The following is a 17,282-nucleotide window of genomic DNA, read 5'->3' as shown; positions in this document are numbered from 1 at the left end:
CCACACAAAATATTAAATACTCAAGAGAGAAACTTAAATAAATACCCGTTCTGATTTACTTTTGCTTTTGTTCATATCAATTTTAGTTTATGCTGCAGAGGAGGGCTTTAATTTCGAAACACAGTGTGTGTGTGTGTGTGTGTGTGTGTGTGTGTGTGTGTGTATATATATATATATATATATATATATATATATATATATATATATATATATATATATATACAGCTCTAACTAGGAAATGTGGTGAATATAGTGTGTGAATCACTTGGCTGAATTCTTAGGGCATTTATGAGTGTTATTGATTCTCTATAAAAAGAGAGTGATATTTCACTACACTCAACTTGTGAAGGTTAGTTTGACGATGATGCAAGGGCTCCCGAACATATTCTATGGCCTTCGTTGTGAATTGATCTAACGTTTTCAGAGTTGCGTGTGATGCGGAGCCATATAATTCGCTTCCATAGTCATTGATAGACAGCAATTTGCTTTATACAGTACAGTAAGGGTATGTCTATCGACTCCTCAAGTAGTGTTCGATAGTTTTTTAATTATATTTAATGCTCTTTTACATTTTGGTATCATGTATGTTATGTGGGTTTTCCCATTCCAGTGAGTATCAAATACTGACCTTTGTCCAATTGGTATACTGTGATTTCTGACTTTCATAAACACGACTGCTCGAGTTTTATCTATGGAAAATTTAAAGCCCAGATGTGGCACATACATCTATTTTTATGATGGTTTTAATAATGATGCGTTCTGCATGTTTTGTGAGAAATGCTGAAAATATGGCAAAATCATCCATATACAGGTTAATTTTAATTTGAATAGGTAGTTTGTTACTGATGTCATGTATTGCTGAAATAAACAGTGCGCCACTAAGGAAGCTTAATTCCCTGTGGAACTTCATTTTCACGTGGAAATGATTTTGACAAAACATCAACAATTTTCACCTGAAGAGTGCGATCTGTCGGAAAGTTTGGGATAAAATTTGCGAAATGTCCACGAATGCTGTTTAGTTTTTTGTAAAGAAATCTATTGAGATGGCTCCGTGCCTGCACACCGCACCTTTTCTGAGCACACAATCTTCAACACTACTGAGGCTAGAGGGCTGCAAGTGGGTATGTTGATCATCCACCTTCCAATCATGATACATGCAAAATTACAGCTCTTAGCCTCACTAAGTTTTTTTTTTTTTTTTAAGATAAAGTTAACCATAGATTGTAAGTCTGGTATGGGATAGGCCACCGCCGGGCTGTGGCTGAAGGTTTCATGGGCCGTGGCTCATGCAGCATTATACACTGTACAGAAAACGTGATCGCGCCGAAGAAACTTCAGCGCATTTTGGTTTTAATTTCGATCACGTCAGCCTAGTTTTTTTTTTTTTTTTTTTTTTTTTTTTTTTTTTTTTTTTTTTTTAAGCGACTTAGGCGTCTTGCTCCCGAGTTTCGGCAGTTAAAAGATCGCGGTGCTTGTATGTGTGTGTGTGTATGCATGTAGTGATGCTCAAATCTCGTGCGACATGACTCCATAGGATTTCGTTCAAAATTCACTAACTGGCAACAAGCATGCTCCATATTTATCTATTATTATAATGCGAAAACGCGATTATTGCATACAATAAGGCCATATTATTTTTCACAAGAGTGAAATCTGTCATATCTTTCAAAACTATAAGAAAATGTCACGTGTAGCCAAATTTCAGAAAAAACACTTGCGAAACATTTTCAGAACTTTCGTTCACACATCGATGAAGCATCTGACCAAAACGAAGTCATCAAACCTCAGTTCAAATGTTAAAAAAAAAAAAAAAAAAAATGTCATAACATTAATACTGCTTCCAAAGCAAGCATAAAACTTGAAATATTCCTATTTTATTGTTTTTAAACCTCAACTCGAAAAAAAAAATTAAATATGTATATATACAAAAGTAGAATGCGCCCACCGACATCAACATGTGAGGGGAGCATGAGTGATGTATCATTATACTCTGTTTTTTTTTTTTTTATCTGGTCCATCCGCCTGTGGTGTTTTTGTATGGTAACACTGCGTCCCGGGCTTTAGATAGTTACATTCAGCTTACATTCAAGATTCAACGATTATAATAATATCCTATTTCGAATATTAACGGTGTAATTCGCATACAGTAAATTATAAAACACTTTTCAGTTACAAATGTACACCCAGATATCCTTTTATTTACCTAAAACTTACAATTAGCGTAACTATCTAAAGCCCGGGACGCAGTGCTACTATGCAAAAACACCACAGGCGGAATGGACAGATGAAAAAAAACAGAGTATAGTTTCGGTCAACAACCACCACCTGGTGTAATATAAGTAGGTCTACAATGAGTAGAGACAATGAAATGATCTTGAAAACATTTACTTCATATTTGGTAGAGGAATATTTGGATTTTCATATATAATTATTTGTTATATTTCTTAAATATTTCAAAAAAAGATGGCACACTAGCAAATATTCGCTTATGCAATTACTCTTTTGTTAGAACGAAGATATTGTTCCTAGGCCTAGGTGTTAGATTTCTTTAGTTTACACTCAACATTGACATCTCTCTATTAACAATTTCTGGCAAGAAAACAAATGAGCTTATCTACACATTCTTGCACTTCAAGTTACCTTATGAAAGAATAAATTATACACCAAAAGCGAGCAGAAGGACTTTTAAGAAAATAATATTTTAAACCAGTTGAAAAACAAGTGTTCCATACGCCTTGATATTAATACTTATGATATTTCGATTAATAGCCATTTTCTCCATATAGTTTAAATCATCATCTTTTATTCCTCAAAGAACAGGTAACCTCTACAAATAAAAACATTAGTAACAGATTACATCTAAGGCTTAGATGATTTTTTTTAGACATATAAATCATTTTGCAACATACAGGCAGCTTAAACACAGTAAAAAAAAAAACGTCCATATTCAAAGAAAACTGGTTGTAATTCATATTCCTATTGTATTCCTCAAAGAACAGGTAATCTCTACAAATAAATTCATTAGTAACAGATTACATCTGAGAAGGCTTAGATTATTTTTTAGGCCTATAAAACATTTTGCAACATATAGGCAGATTAAACACAGCCTAAAACTTCGGCATTCAAAGAAAACTTGTTTTAATCATATTCCTAATTGGAAAATGTTATGAGTGTTTAGCTTATTAGGTCTACTGTCATAATGCTGCAGGCGTTATGTTGACCAGTCCGAGGAGCATGTAAGTGAGCTTTCATTGATGGCACCAGTAACCTTATCACATCGCACTTTGAACTAAGCAACGTGAAAGAAAAAAAAATGTTCAAATCACACAGATTACGAGTTTATACCAATGCATAAGAGGGATCACATTTATATAACCATAAGGAAAATACGGCTACTGTGAATTCGCAAACTTTTCGACATGCATGTATGACATTAGAAATGAAAAAAAAAATAGATAAATAACACTATTTGACAACGTCACGTTGAGTCTGAGAATCTGGACGAGACAAAAAGAATCATGTCGCATGAGATTTGAGCACCACTATACGTATATATATTACCATAAATATCATGGATGGGATTAGAACCTGATTTAGACGTTTAATGTTTAAACAAACATTATAGCTTAGTCAGCCATTAACTCCCGTTTTCTCTCATACGCATTTGGTAATAATTCTCTTTGCCAAATGCAGCACATACTAATGGAAATCACCTCGACTAACTTAACTGTATAGTTTATAAAAAAAATCATATTTACATTTTTCTTAATTTCACAGTATTCACATTATATATGGTAAATCTTGTTAAATTAACGGAATATACGTATATACTTTGTCTGACCACCGTGTCTTACACTGCACATAGGCCTAGCCACCAAGGAAATGTTCTAACCAAATTAAATGTCTGATGCCAAATACACTATTTGTTTGTCCTAGATTTTATCTGATTTGAAGAACAGGGAGAATTGCTTACGAAAATCAGTGTAAAAATTAAATACAGGCTTTTCAGTTTTCTGTAAAAGAAAACTATTGAGATGGATTTTTCTATCCGACCTCAGATCTTAAAATCTACCGAGGCTAGAGGGCAGGAAACTGGAATACTGATAATCCACCCTCCAATTATCAATCATACCAAATTGCAGCCCTCTAGCCTGTAGTTTTTATTTAATTTAACATTAAAGTCAACCATGATCGTGCATCTGCCAACGCTACATGAAAGGCCAACACCGAGCCGTGACTGAAAGTTTCATGGGCCCCGCCTGATACAGCATTTACGCTTTACAGAAAACTCGATTCTTCGGCGCATTTTTTACTTAAGATCGTGACACCGAGAGGCTCCTCTAGATAATCTAGTCGCTTGCGTGAGGGAGCAGCTCGTGATACTCATTGTAATTGCAACTCGTGGGAACTCTTTATGAACGATTTCGTAATGAGGCTCGTGAAGGTCCAAATTCAGTGCAACTGTTGTGGGGGACTTTGGTTTTATCAATCTCTCAAGACTCTCTTGCGTGAATCTTTCTCAGTATCATCTATCACCAGAATTTCTCGACATGATATTCATTCTGAACCACGGAGAGGGGCTTTTCTGCCACATGCGTTTCTGAAGTATAAAAGCTGGAAGAACTCGTACTCTTTCACTCGGAAATGGGCTATAATTTCTGGAAATTCCACAAGCCCTTAAAATTCTAAAATTCATGCCTTGTAGCAAGACATGTATTCCAGAAAATATGGTCAGGCCAAAGTCCTCAATATCAGCTGCGAACAGGTCATGCTGTTAATGTAGGTACCAGTCTTGCTGCGTAACTCAGCAACATGGTGCCACAAGTTCCGACCGATGATTTGTGGTTTCACTCGGCCTAGCAAGGAAAATCCCATCAACATCTACACGTCAAGGAAATGTTCATCCTCAGCGAGTATTTGAGGCTGCACAATACTCTGTCAGTCTCCATTACACAGGCAATTAGGTATTTCAATTTCATCTGATTGCAATCAGATGAAATTGAAATTCCTAATTTGGCTTGAAACACATTCTTTTACAATACAATATTTGGCCTGACTATGGGAAACCCCCTTTCACCCCTTCTTTCTAATATCTATATGGAATTTTCTTAGACTAAGCTTATTCCAAGGGTGTGTATAGTCTCCTATTCACTTGGTAGATAGGTTGCGAGTTAGTTATTGAGTCAGGGTTTTGCTCTGCGTGTAGCAATCTTGCATGTGTTAGTTCAGTTAAGAGATTAGCTTGTGTGTGTTCCGTGAATAGTTTACGTCGGGAGAAAGTACACAATTTTCTCCGAGCCGTGAAATTGTAATAGTACACACGTTCTTAAGGAATACCATAGCTGGCAAACGCACCTGTCAGCTAGCAGCCACCGACTGCTCTACACACATATAGAGGGGAGAGATTGGGCAGCCTATAATAGCCAAACCAGATTGCGACGTGCACTGCCTAAGCCATCACTGCTATGATTCATATGTGAACAATGGTGCAACTCATACAATCTAATGGGAAACTGTACTCTTTAAAACGTGTTTTCTCGTACGTCCGTCAACATCGGCAAATAATTTATGCACCATTTACTAGATACAATATGTACTTTATGCAGAAAGAAAAATAATTAATTTTGCTGGTATATTTCTTCTACAGCCAAGCCATAAAGTTTTGCAAAAATGGCAAATATATTATAGTTATTTTCTAAGGAGTTTTTAAATATTGGTGAATTATCTTTGCAGCTACTACCAGGGGTAATGTGTATTATATGTAGTGTAGAAATAAAAGTTTTCATTCTATCTGTTGTAGTTTGTATACATTTGAGCAATATAGTTGACCAATTTATCGACATTACGTGCCTTTCTTTTCACCATAAATTTAGTCCTGTTTTACTCCCTAGAGGCAGAACTAATTTATTATCGTTCTTTATTAATGGGCCAAACTGACAATAAAATTTGACAGCCTTATGGTACAATAATTGTCATCTCCAACGCCGTCATCCCATAGGCACAATTAATATTAATAATTGCCTAGGTTCAACAGCCTGATACCTAACAGCCAATATTCACTAGTCTGTACTGTTGGTTGAGATGAAAAGTGAAGCGACTTCATATTAGCTAAGTAAGGTCACAATTAGGATTTCCAGATTGAGCCCAATTTTGGATCGCGGGGTTTCGGGACAATTAGAAAATAATACAGGGATTTCCGGGAAATACAATTATTTTTTATATATATTTTTATTTTATTTTTAACCATTCAATGTAAATGTTTTACACGGATTAAAAGAGGAAATCTAAATAACAAGGATAATAAAGGAAACAGCATTAATTTTTACTAGTAATTGATGATAAGAATAACTTTCAATTAGTTACAAAGGCAAATTTGGTGTCATCTTGCAAAATATAAACGAGTGACTTGGATTTTTTAGTACGCATGTATTTCTTGAAATACTAAATAGCTTTGCCCAACAACTAATGATAATGATATACAGAAAATATTCGGTCTCCATTTGTGGCACTAATATCTATTTTGAAAACTGCATCATTAAAACCCAGGTGCTCTACAAATGAAATAAAATGAAATTATATATATATATATATATATATATATATATATATATATATATATATACATATATATATATATATATATATATATATATATATATATATATCTGTAGACTGCAGCACATACTAGTAAAAAAATTAATATTTTGCCATGATATTTCTCTAACAATATTCATGTACCATTATATTTGATTCCATATCAACTTGTATTATATTTTTCAATAAATCTTTTAATGGAGCCCCTCTATCTATAATAAAAGCCTTTTCAGAATTATTTTATTTTTATTTTTATTTGTTGGAACAAATACTTTCATGCACCGTATGGTTTACTTTTTTGCTCAAGAAATAATTACATTTCTCCTTATTAAGAAAAATATACTTAAAATTTAGAAAGTTCTGGATTTTCAATAATGTACCTTTTTATATAAAATTGTAATTCTTAAACACGTAATTCTTAAAACAATACTATGCATAAAAGTATTTGTTCCAGGGAAGTGCTCATCGATCAAAAGCTTTACTTCCTTATACTTTGCTCGCAGTCCCTGACAGTTCCACTGAATAATGGAAGTGAATTTATTCATGTTTGGGACCAACATTATGGTTCCTTTTTACAAGACTGCGTGAGCTCTCTTCTACTAGAGGAAGGCATTTTAATGGACAGTTTTGTTGGCTTCTTGGGTGGAGATATCACCTTCGTAGAGCCAACATCTTTCCCTTTAGTGCCTTTGACACTGAAGGGTTTTTTTTTTTCTTCACTCTCCATCTCTATCGAAACGGAGAGACCAGAGACCACCTCAAGTGTCTTTGTATTCCTGGCAGTAGCCAGCTCTGCCTCTAATGAGGCAGAAGTACCAGCGAGGACTGGCACCAGGGGACTAGCATCTGCTGGTTTCTCCTCCAAAGAGGAGTTGGCATCAACAGAAGCTGGCACCAGACCAGCAACCACTGGCCCCGCCTCCAAAGAGGCAGATGGTGGAGGGTGTATCTCAACTGACACCTAAATTTTACTCAGCTCCATGCTAGTGTCTTTCTTGTTGGTTCTAGTGAACCTTGTCTTTACATTCTCATCATCAATTGATTCTAATGATTCAGCCGTCTTTTTAATAATTCTTTATTTGATTCTACCTTTGCACTCCTAACTTGGGTTTTTTTATTTGTCTCTTTCTTTTGGTTTCTTAATTTTGCTACTACAGAGGTAAAACTTAGACAGTATCTTACAATCTTTGCTTTGGCTCTCTCTCGTGCTTCCTTAAATGTTGTTCTTTCTATTACTCTGATAGCTTGGATTTCTTTTTCGAGTAAATATACATCACACTGTTGAGATGACAATGCATGTCCCTCACCACATTTAGGTTCCCTGGTGCACATACCATGCTCATCTTCTCCACCATTGACACAGACTGCAGGATTTTCTTGTAATTTTGAATCAGCCTGATTGTAGGGTGTGTCCAAAATGCTGGCAATGGAAACACCTGGGTCTTGGGATGTGCTTTCTACTAGGGGCTTATTTCCATTTTGGGGTGTTATTTTTGGCTGTCTGCCACAACATTTCACGATTTCCATGTGCACTTGAAATATGTCTGTATTGTCACCTTCAATCTTCAAATTCAGGTGTTTATGAAAGAATTGGGTACAAAGACCCCAGAAACTATTTCATACTTTTCCTTTTTCTTTATAGCAAATGGTTCCAGTGTGACAATACTGGAACCAGATGCTTTTTGTTGAGATTTCCTGGCCGTATTCCTACTCGCATAGCACTGGGCATCAACTTTGTTTGGCTGTCATTTGGCCCATGGGTACTACATTGATCAGGGGGACCAACCATGCAAAATATAAGTTTGGGTTCCGTGGACAAGTCCTTTGACGAAAGCATAGGGTCATCAGCAGAAATAGGGGGGGTTGCCATAGAACGAATAACTGAATTCATCCAGATATTCCCCATACCCACCATGGAGTCAAACTTAAGAAGACGGGTCATCCCTTTAACTAGGGTCGTCCTAGGGTAATTACCAGATATACACCCATCTCCAGAGGTAAGGCGTCATGATGTCCATTGAGATCACGACCCGGCACTGAGGATAGGGTTTGACATTAAACTTTCCCCTCACTCGACCACGTCAAGTACTCGAGTTCTACAGGTGAGGTGGCAAGCCATCCATCCTCACCCTCCTTCAAATCCCAAGAATAAGTCTAAATCATGTCCAAAACCAAGCCAAAAGTCATCAACATTAAATCCATCCCTTATAAGGGGAGGAGGCAGAAAGATGAAATGTTCTTAGTAAAAGGAAAAGGGCTGACTTATTTAGTTGGATCAACAGTTGGGCACAAAGGCCCAGCGAGAAAGCAATTCCCATCTGGCATCAAGGTCCAACTGCTGAACCCTAAGACCCCCATCCTCGGCAAGGCTTCAGCATCTGGGGGGCAGTAACTCATAAAAGAATGAAATAGTTTTTAAGTCTAAGCTTGCTCATGTGATTATTAAGGGTGCAGGATATCAAGGATTTTTGGGAGTACTTTTCGTTCAACTCGAATTCCGTGTTTTGAAGAAACCATGCCATGCGATGACTATCTTCTTACAAGTAGCTTTCTTCACATGAATGATAATACTTTGAATAAGCTGAGAGATGACTCACAGTAGGACCCCTCATTTCGAGTACGCCCTCTTTTAGATTCCTGTAATAAGTTATTCAAGGAACATTACAATCTTCAGTAGACTATCTCCCTTGATGAAAGCATGATTGGTGTGCGTAATAGGTGTGCATTCATGCAATATATGCTCAATAAACGGCACTGTAGGTATGGGATAAAAAAGTTTGAAGTCTGTGAAGCTTCCACTGGATATGTTTACCATATTGATTTATATCAAAGACATGATTCTTATGCTACTGGAAGTCGGCAAGGTTTTACTCATACAGTAGTAATGAATATAATGGAGAAGAGCATTCTTCTCAATAAAGGTTACCACCTAATTACTGACAACTTTTATACATAGATTCCTCTGGCAGAAGCTCTACTAACACAAAAGACATCACTCAGGAATAATCAAGATTAATTCTAAATTTCTGCCTCAAATTTTGGTCAAGCAGAAGCTCAGCATAGGTGATACTGTCTACATGAGAAAAGGAAAGTTAGTTGCTTGTGGTTTCAAAGAAAAAACTCGTAAGCCAGTTTCCCTTTTGACAACATATGCTCGTGCTGAAAATGTCTCATTACAGACAAGACACAGAGAAAAGGTCAAGCCTAAAGTCATAAATGACTATAATGTTAGTATGGGAGGTGTTGACCTTTCAGACAAAAAAAGTTTATCATTATACTACACAGAGGTCAACAAGGAAATATTGGAAGAAAATTTATAGTAATCTTGTAGAGATTTCAGTTCTAAATGCTTATATCATTTATCAGAAAAATACTGGTAAGCCATCCAAGCGAGATTATTTCCTTTGTGACATTATTGAAAGTCTGACAGTCACGGATGCTGCACCTTACCCTCTCATTCCACAGTCGTCAGGTAGCCGAATTTTTAATCCACCAGGTCGTAACCCTATTTTTGTCAGTCCACCTGGTTCAAGCCATGTCTATGGCAGGTCAGATGGTTGCAAACAAAGATTATGTGCTGTGTCCCAAGCGTTCTAAGCACTGGTGTCCTGGATGCAATGCTGGCATTCATGAGCAATGCTGGTCAAAGCTGCAACATTACTTCAGGGTGAAAGGTTGTCCTAATAGGAAACATGAGGACGATGATGACCAGGAAGACTGCCAATAAATTCAATGCTCTAATCAACATGTGATGAAGCCTTATTCTTTAGTTGGTGAATATTCAGAATTATATACTCAAGGTTACTTCACTTGATATGTTGATGCATACTTTTTTACTTTTTTTAACCATGCTATTACTGGATAGAATATTCTGCTTTTTTGAGGATTTTTTAAAAACTAAATTCTTTAACAAGTTAACACTAATGAAACAAATAGGAATAAGAAGTTTTGTAATAATTCAGCTTCAAAGCGATTTTTTCTTATTTTTTATTTGTCTATTTTTTGTAATTTCCATTTCTGAGGAATTTTCTTATGTTATCCAAACTATTTAACAATATATACAAAAATAAATAACTTATTCAAAAAGTTCATCTTGTGGTTTCAATGATACCAAATACTTATAAATACCAATAAACAGCCATCATCCTGAGATGACACCACCCATCGTCCATCATGGGTTAAAAGCTATAGGTCTGCGTTGGCCCTGGTCCTGAAACTTCGAGGAGTGGATATTACCACTTCTATGGAAATATCTCTCCTTATGAGGAGCTTCGAGAGGTCTTGCCCACCCAGGGAACTCAGGCCTCCTGAGTGGGATGTGACTCTCTCATCTTAAGGAGTTTGACTTGTGAACCTTACAAGCCTCTCTGAGTGTCTCAGACAGGGATCTAACCCTCAAAACCGTCTTCTTGCTGGCCTTGGCATTGATGAAGAGAGTAGGTGAGCTTCATGGTCTCTCTTATGATGTGAAACACTTGAGGGGATGGGGATCTCTTATGCTAGATTTTGTCCTGGATTTCATAGCAGACTCAGAATCCTTCTGTCCCTGATGTTAGATTTGAGTCCTTTACGATACCCTCTCTAAAGAACTTTTGTGGTAATGACCCAGACGAGATGGTACTTTGTCCCATTAAAGAGTGCTACAGCACTATCTGAAGAGAATTCTTCATCTACGCCCTGAGTGTCGACGCCTCTTCGTTAGCACTGGGGTGACCAAGATAGAGGTGTCCAAGAACACCATCTCTTTTTGGCTTTGTGAGGTGATCAGGAAAGCGTACTCCTCCCAACGGAGGTACAACATTAGCACCTTTCGTCAGAGACCCCCACAAAGTCAGAGGTATTGGTCCTACTCTTGCATTCTGCAAGAATCTGTCGGTTTCACAGGTATTGAAGGGAGGGGTTTGGGTCAACCAGATCACCTTCACCTCCTTCTACCTTTGGGATATAGCCCATAGGTCCTTGGATACCTCTTTCTTGGGGCCCGTAGTGGCTGCTCAACAAGTTGTGTAGCTTACCCAGTTCCTCTAACTGGACAAGGTTGCATCTTGCCTTGTGTAATCGTGTGAATGTAGGCGAGTGTGACTGGCTTCTCTTCGTCCTTTCACTCATTTCTCTTCCTATGGACAGAGAGCTGCGGTCATCACATGCTGGAATGGGTGGTCAATGCAAGTAAGCAATATTACTGAGCTTCATTCCATCCCCTTTCATTAAGGTATAGGGGCATGTATCCGTACTTTCCCTAACAAGAGGGGGGAAGAGGCCAATAGCATAAGACAAACCCAATACTTGTATTTGTCTTTTTGCTTCCAACTATAAAGTTCTTGTCTGCTATTCATAAGAGGCTACGCTTGCCTCCCTCTTATGAATTGGTCCTGAGGTCTGACCATTGGTCACGCATTTCCCATACTCGACCAATTGGACAGAGACTAGGTTCCCCTCCTCGCTCTTACAGCCAGGATGGGAACCTTAGTTGGGCAAACACCAGTCTGTTCACATGACTATCAGATTCCTCCCTCCAATCAGTGAGTTTTCCTAATGTAAAAAACCAAGGGTTTGCATATGGTGTAGGAACAAATCACAATTTTTTAAAGTAAATTGTATTTCCGCGAATGTGAGTACATATGAGGCAGTTAGTTGCCGAGGAAGGTAAGCACAAAAATTAAAAAGTGGAGATAAACACAGTTAAAGTTTGGCAATATTCAACACGTTATACATTTTGAATGAAAAGAGTTAGAGAGCTGGGGTTGGTCTTAAAAATTAGCTCATCTCTTCTACATTATGTAAAAAATTTGTTAATGTGTTCGCATTTTGAGTACTGCCAAATATGAATGCATTTTTCTCCTTTTTTTATTATGTTCACTTCCTAAATTTTCTTCAAAAAATGTCATTTATACAAATTGTGTGTATCCAATACAAACAAAATTTTTCAGCATTTTTGTGCGCGCTTGACAATATGAGCAAAAAGATTCCTATTAAGTTTTTGTTTTTTTACAGTTTAAAATAACTCTAAATTTAGTTATATTCCTAAAATGTATCATTATACACTCATTTGGAATGCTATTATGCAATTTTGCGCTCACGCACGGCCCTAAAACTGATATATAAAAAAAATTGGTTGCTACCAAAAAATCGACAAACATAAAATAAAATAGTTTTAAAGCTTTGAGTTTTATTTTACTGCCTAGCATTATTAGAAACAATACTATTTTGCACTCAATGACGTGCAAAACAATAATAATACACGCAGCCATGAATGCTCCCAAAGAGCCTGAGCTATAGGTCAATAACCTTAGAAATGATCAGCTGTTGCCTTTCTTCCGTAGGCACAATAAGCTTTACTGACAAGAGGACACTGATGTGTGTCGGCTTTCATAAGGCCTATTATCTAACAAAATTATGCAATAGTATTGTTTTGTCACTGCCTCCCTCTCTCCCCCAATAGCAGTTCCAGGTCCACCCACACTATTGCATCTTTTTCAAGTAACTTCAGTTTTTAGACCACGAGATAAAAAATTAATCTCTATCCTGGAAAAACACACTGGGTCCTTTCATCTACCACTAGCAAAGATGCTCTGTTCAGCCAGCTACTCAAAAGGGGCCTGCAGCTATTCAGATAGCTGAATACAGCTGAAAAACAACATGTCTGATTCAGACATCTTGCGCGTTGTGAAACCGATGCTCTGCACCTCTTCCCAACTTTAACTTTAGGTCTGACCATCTGTGGCATCATGTCGATTTCATATTATGCTTGTTAAGCAATATTATTCATTTTAAACAAACAACATACTCTTAGTCATCATTTCTCTTCAATATTTTAGTGTTAGGAATCCAATCCAATTAAATTTAAAATAAATTTCATATAAAAGCTAAAAATATATATAAATATATTTGATCAAATATATAAATTCTTACATAGACATTCTATGTATATTTGTTTATATGGTGTTTTTACATTGCATAAAACCAGTGGTTATTCAGCAACGGGATGAACAGCTTTGCGTGACTTAGGAGCCACGTCAAGAGTGAACTTCTATCACCAAATATACACACCTGAATGGAATGCCCAAGAATCGAACTTGTGGCCACCGAGGTGGCAGATCAAGACCATAACGATCACGCCACTGAGGCGATTCATTCTATGTATAATCTAAATTTTGTTGAGGAGGGCCACCTCCCACATAAAGATATATAACTGTTCCATATTACAATCTTTTCCAAGAATTGTAGCTAGAATAAAATTACCTTCTCTGTCACGTCCCCAAGACAGGAACCTATGACTCAAATTCCCAAGTCTGGGACATTCAATCAGCAAATGTCTCATAGTCAAGGGCACAGTACAGTCATCGCAAAACGGAGGATTTTCATGGGACATCAAGAACCCATGAGTGAGTCTTGTATGTCTAATCCTCTGATTGGCCGAGAGAGCTGCGAAACAGTAAGACATGCTTCCATTGGCTACTCACTTCCAGCCTGTCAACAATGACTTGCACTTTCAGACTTGCCGGCGCCATCCACAAGATGTGAATAGCTAGGTAACTTTACTCGAAGCGATTTTCGACCATTTTGCGATGTTAGGGAAGGGTTTGTGATGCATTCTCAGAAACCAAAAGATTGGACAATACAATACTATACAAAACTCAAAACTGAGAAAAGTGGCAAATACACTCCTCTGCAACTAACTGCCTCATATGTGTCCCATAGAAGAATCTGCAAATCATGAGCCTTCGAATCTGGAACCAAAAAATAGGTAGGGGTGGACTGTATGCATTGGCTAGACATAAACCCAGTGCCAGAGCTAGAACAACCAGATTTAAGCTGGATCAGCATGCTCTGGTTGGACAAGGAGCCATTGCAAGGACCTCGCCCTACTACAGACCCAGGGCCTGAACCCTTTTCCAATCTCCCTTCAGTTGCCATCAAGAGCGGATGATTCTTCCCGCCCTGCCATTGAGCTATTGTCAATGATGACTGAATGCACTGACCAGGTCAGTAATCTGTCCATCACGGAAGTTCACCCATTCCCAAATTGTTGAATTTTGTAAGCTGTTCCCAATTCCTTGAATTTGGGAATGGCTCAACATCCTGTGTCTGAGTGCTTTAATAGTGCCAGTACCAGTACTTTGATCTCCCTTCAGATCTTGCAAGCTGTGATCCTTTTGCACCAGTAATGAGTTCATCCTCTTCTAAGTCCTCACAAGATAAGACTCTGGTGGAAGATTCCCTAAGAACCAAGTTGGTTGCCCAAATCCAAGCACTCGCACGACAGTGGGCAGAGATAGATGGCAACACCATACTTCAGTTGTCGCAGCAGCTGAATTGGATGGCACTATTTCAGAACCCATTGTTGGCACTACCGCTGTCAATGTTGTTGCAGCAGTGAGTACTATGCTAGCCAGTGGCTAGCATAGTACTCACTCTCTCTGGTAACATAGCCTCCAGAGCCACTTCCTGCTTAGACTCCAAAGGCCCTCTTGGACCCTCCTGGGAATTGAACCCACTGGTTCCCTCTGAGATACCCTAGCCTAATGCCAAATTCGAAGAGTCAGGGCCATTAATAAAGCCAATAATCATTCCCACAGTTGACTCTGAGGAAAAATTAATGAACATGAAGCACACTGTTTCCTTCAGGAGATACAATGCCCTCTCCATCAGGATAGGATGATTCCTCCCACCCTGACATGGAGCCATTGCCAGTGATTATTGAACCACTGACCAGGGCAGTACTCCATCAGTCATGGACGTTGAGTTGTTCCCAAATTGTTGAATTTGGGAACAGTTCAATGTGCTTCGCCTGAGCTTGCCAGAGCATCTAGACAGCAACCTAGACAGCTTGTTTGACATGCCAGACCCTGAGGAAGTGTCAGAGTCTGAACTTACCTTACAGCCATATGAAATAGCTTTCAGCTGGGACAGTAGTGTCGACCCCTGGTATTCACACGGGATGTGTACCACAACTAGCGAATACATCAATACTTCACAATCTTATAAAAATACTTATAACTGCCTATTTTGATACTTAAAATGCCAAAAAAACACCTCTAAAACGATTATACCCAAATATTTTAATAGTTTTATCAAAAAAATATTTGAGTGACGAAAATGTGAAAATACAGTAATTACCGAATATTTCTCAATGAAAAGTACTGCAAATAGGCGAAATATCCATTAATGTATGTAGATATATGTTCAATTGAAGAATCAAAAATCAGTGAGCCTGTGAATCTTGAACCGCAAACAGATGGGAGTCGACCGTATACATTGGCCAGACAAAAACCAATGGCAGAGCTACAACAACCAGATTTCAGCTGGATCATTGCACTCTGGCTGGAAGAAGAGCCAGTGCCAGGACCTGGGCCTACTACAGAGCCAGAACCTGAACCCTTTTCCAATATCCCTTTAGGACATCCAATTCCCTCTCAGTCTCCAGCAGCAGCGGATGATTCTTCCCGCCCTGCCATTGAGTCATTGTCAATGACAACTGAATGCACTGACCAGGGCAGTGCTTTGTTCATCACAGACGTTCAGCCATTCCCAAATTGTTGAATTTTGTAGGCTGTTCGGGAATGGCTCAACGTCTTGGGTCTGAGCCTGCCTTAGTGCCAGCACAAGAGCATGACCTTGATCTCCCTTTAGATCTCGCAAGCTGAGATCCTTTTGCACCATGAATAAGTTCATCCTCTTCTCCTAGGACCTCAGATGATAAGACTCTGGTGGATGGTTCCCTGAGAGCCAAGCTGGTTGCCCAAATCCAAGCACTGCAACGACAGTGGGCAGAGATAGATGGCACCACCCTTACTCCATTTAACACAGCAACTTAAGAGGATGGCACTACTTCAGAACCCACTGTTGGCACTAGTGCTGTCAATGTTGTTGCAGCAGACAAGCCAGTGGCTAGCATAGTACTCACTCCATCTGGTACCATAGCCTCCAGTGCCACTTCCTGCTTAGAATCCAAAGGCACTCCTGAGCCTTCCTCGGAATTGGACCCACCGGTTCCCTCTGAGATATCCCAGCCTAATGCCAAATCAGAAGAGTCAGGGCCTTCAATAAAGCCAATAATCATTCCCATAGTTGATCCTGAGGAAAAATTAATGAAGATAAAGCACACCATTTCCTTCAGGAGATCCAATTCCCTCTCCATCAGTAGAGGATGAGTCTTTCTGCCCTGCAGTTGAGCCATTGCAGTGGACTAGTCAAGGACGGAGTTGAATTTGGGAACGGTTCAACATCCTATGCCGGCCAGAGCACCTAGACAGCTTGTTTGACATGCCAGACCCTGAGGAAGTGCCAGAGTCTGCACCTGCCTTACAGCCGTATGAAATAGCTTTCAGCTGGGATGGTAGTCAACCCCCAGTATTCGCACATGATGTGTACCACAACACCCAGCGAATACTTCATACCCTTCTAAAAATGCTTTTCACTGCTTATTTTGAGAGTTCAAGCACCAAAAAAACCTTAAAAAATCCTTATACCTGAGTACTTTAACAGTTTTATCACAGACAATGTGCAAGTCACGAAAAAAATGAAAATACAGTATTATTCAGTTAATATTTCTTTATGAAAAATACAGTGAATAGGCAAAATTCCATGAAAGTGTGTACATATATTTATGTTCTATAGTAAAATTTGCAAATTGGTTAGGTTGGTTAGGTTAGGTTTTTTAGGTTAGTATATTTTATATATATATA

At 38.3% G+C, this 17,282-nt stretch overlaps 1 protein-coding gene across 1 annotated transcript in view; it reads right to left on the bottom strand.

Annotated features, from left to right (window-relative positions):
• Positions 1-17,282, bottom strand: part of LOC135199647 (dynein axonemal heavy chain 6-like) — a 159,546-nt gene that overhangs the window by 21,216 nt on the left and 121,048 nt on the right. The gene's annotated exons all lie outside the window — the stretch shown is intronic.

The sequence above is a fragment of the Macrobrachium nipponense genome, chromosome 26 (genome assembly GCF_015104395.2).
Source record: "Macrobrachium nipponense isolate FS-2020 chromosome 26, ASM1510439v2, whole genome shotgun sequence".
Taxonomy (NCBI): Eukaryota; Metazoa; Arthropoda; class Malacostraca; order Decapoda; family Palaemonidae; genus Macrobrachium; species Macrobrachium nipponense.
Note: the sequence above shows the minus strand (reverse complement) of the source record. Positions and strands in the feature narration are given on the sequence as shown.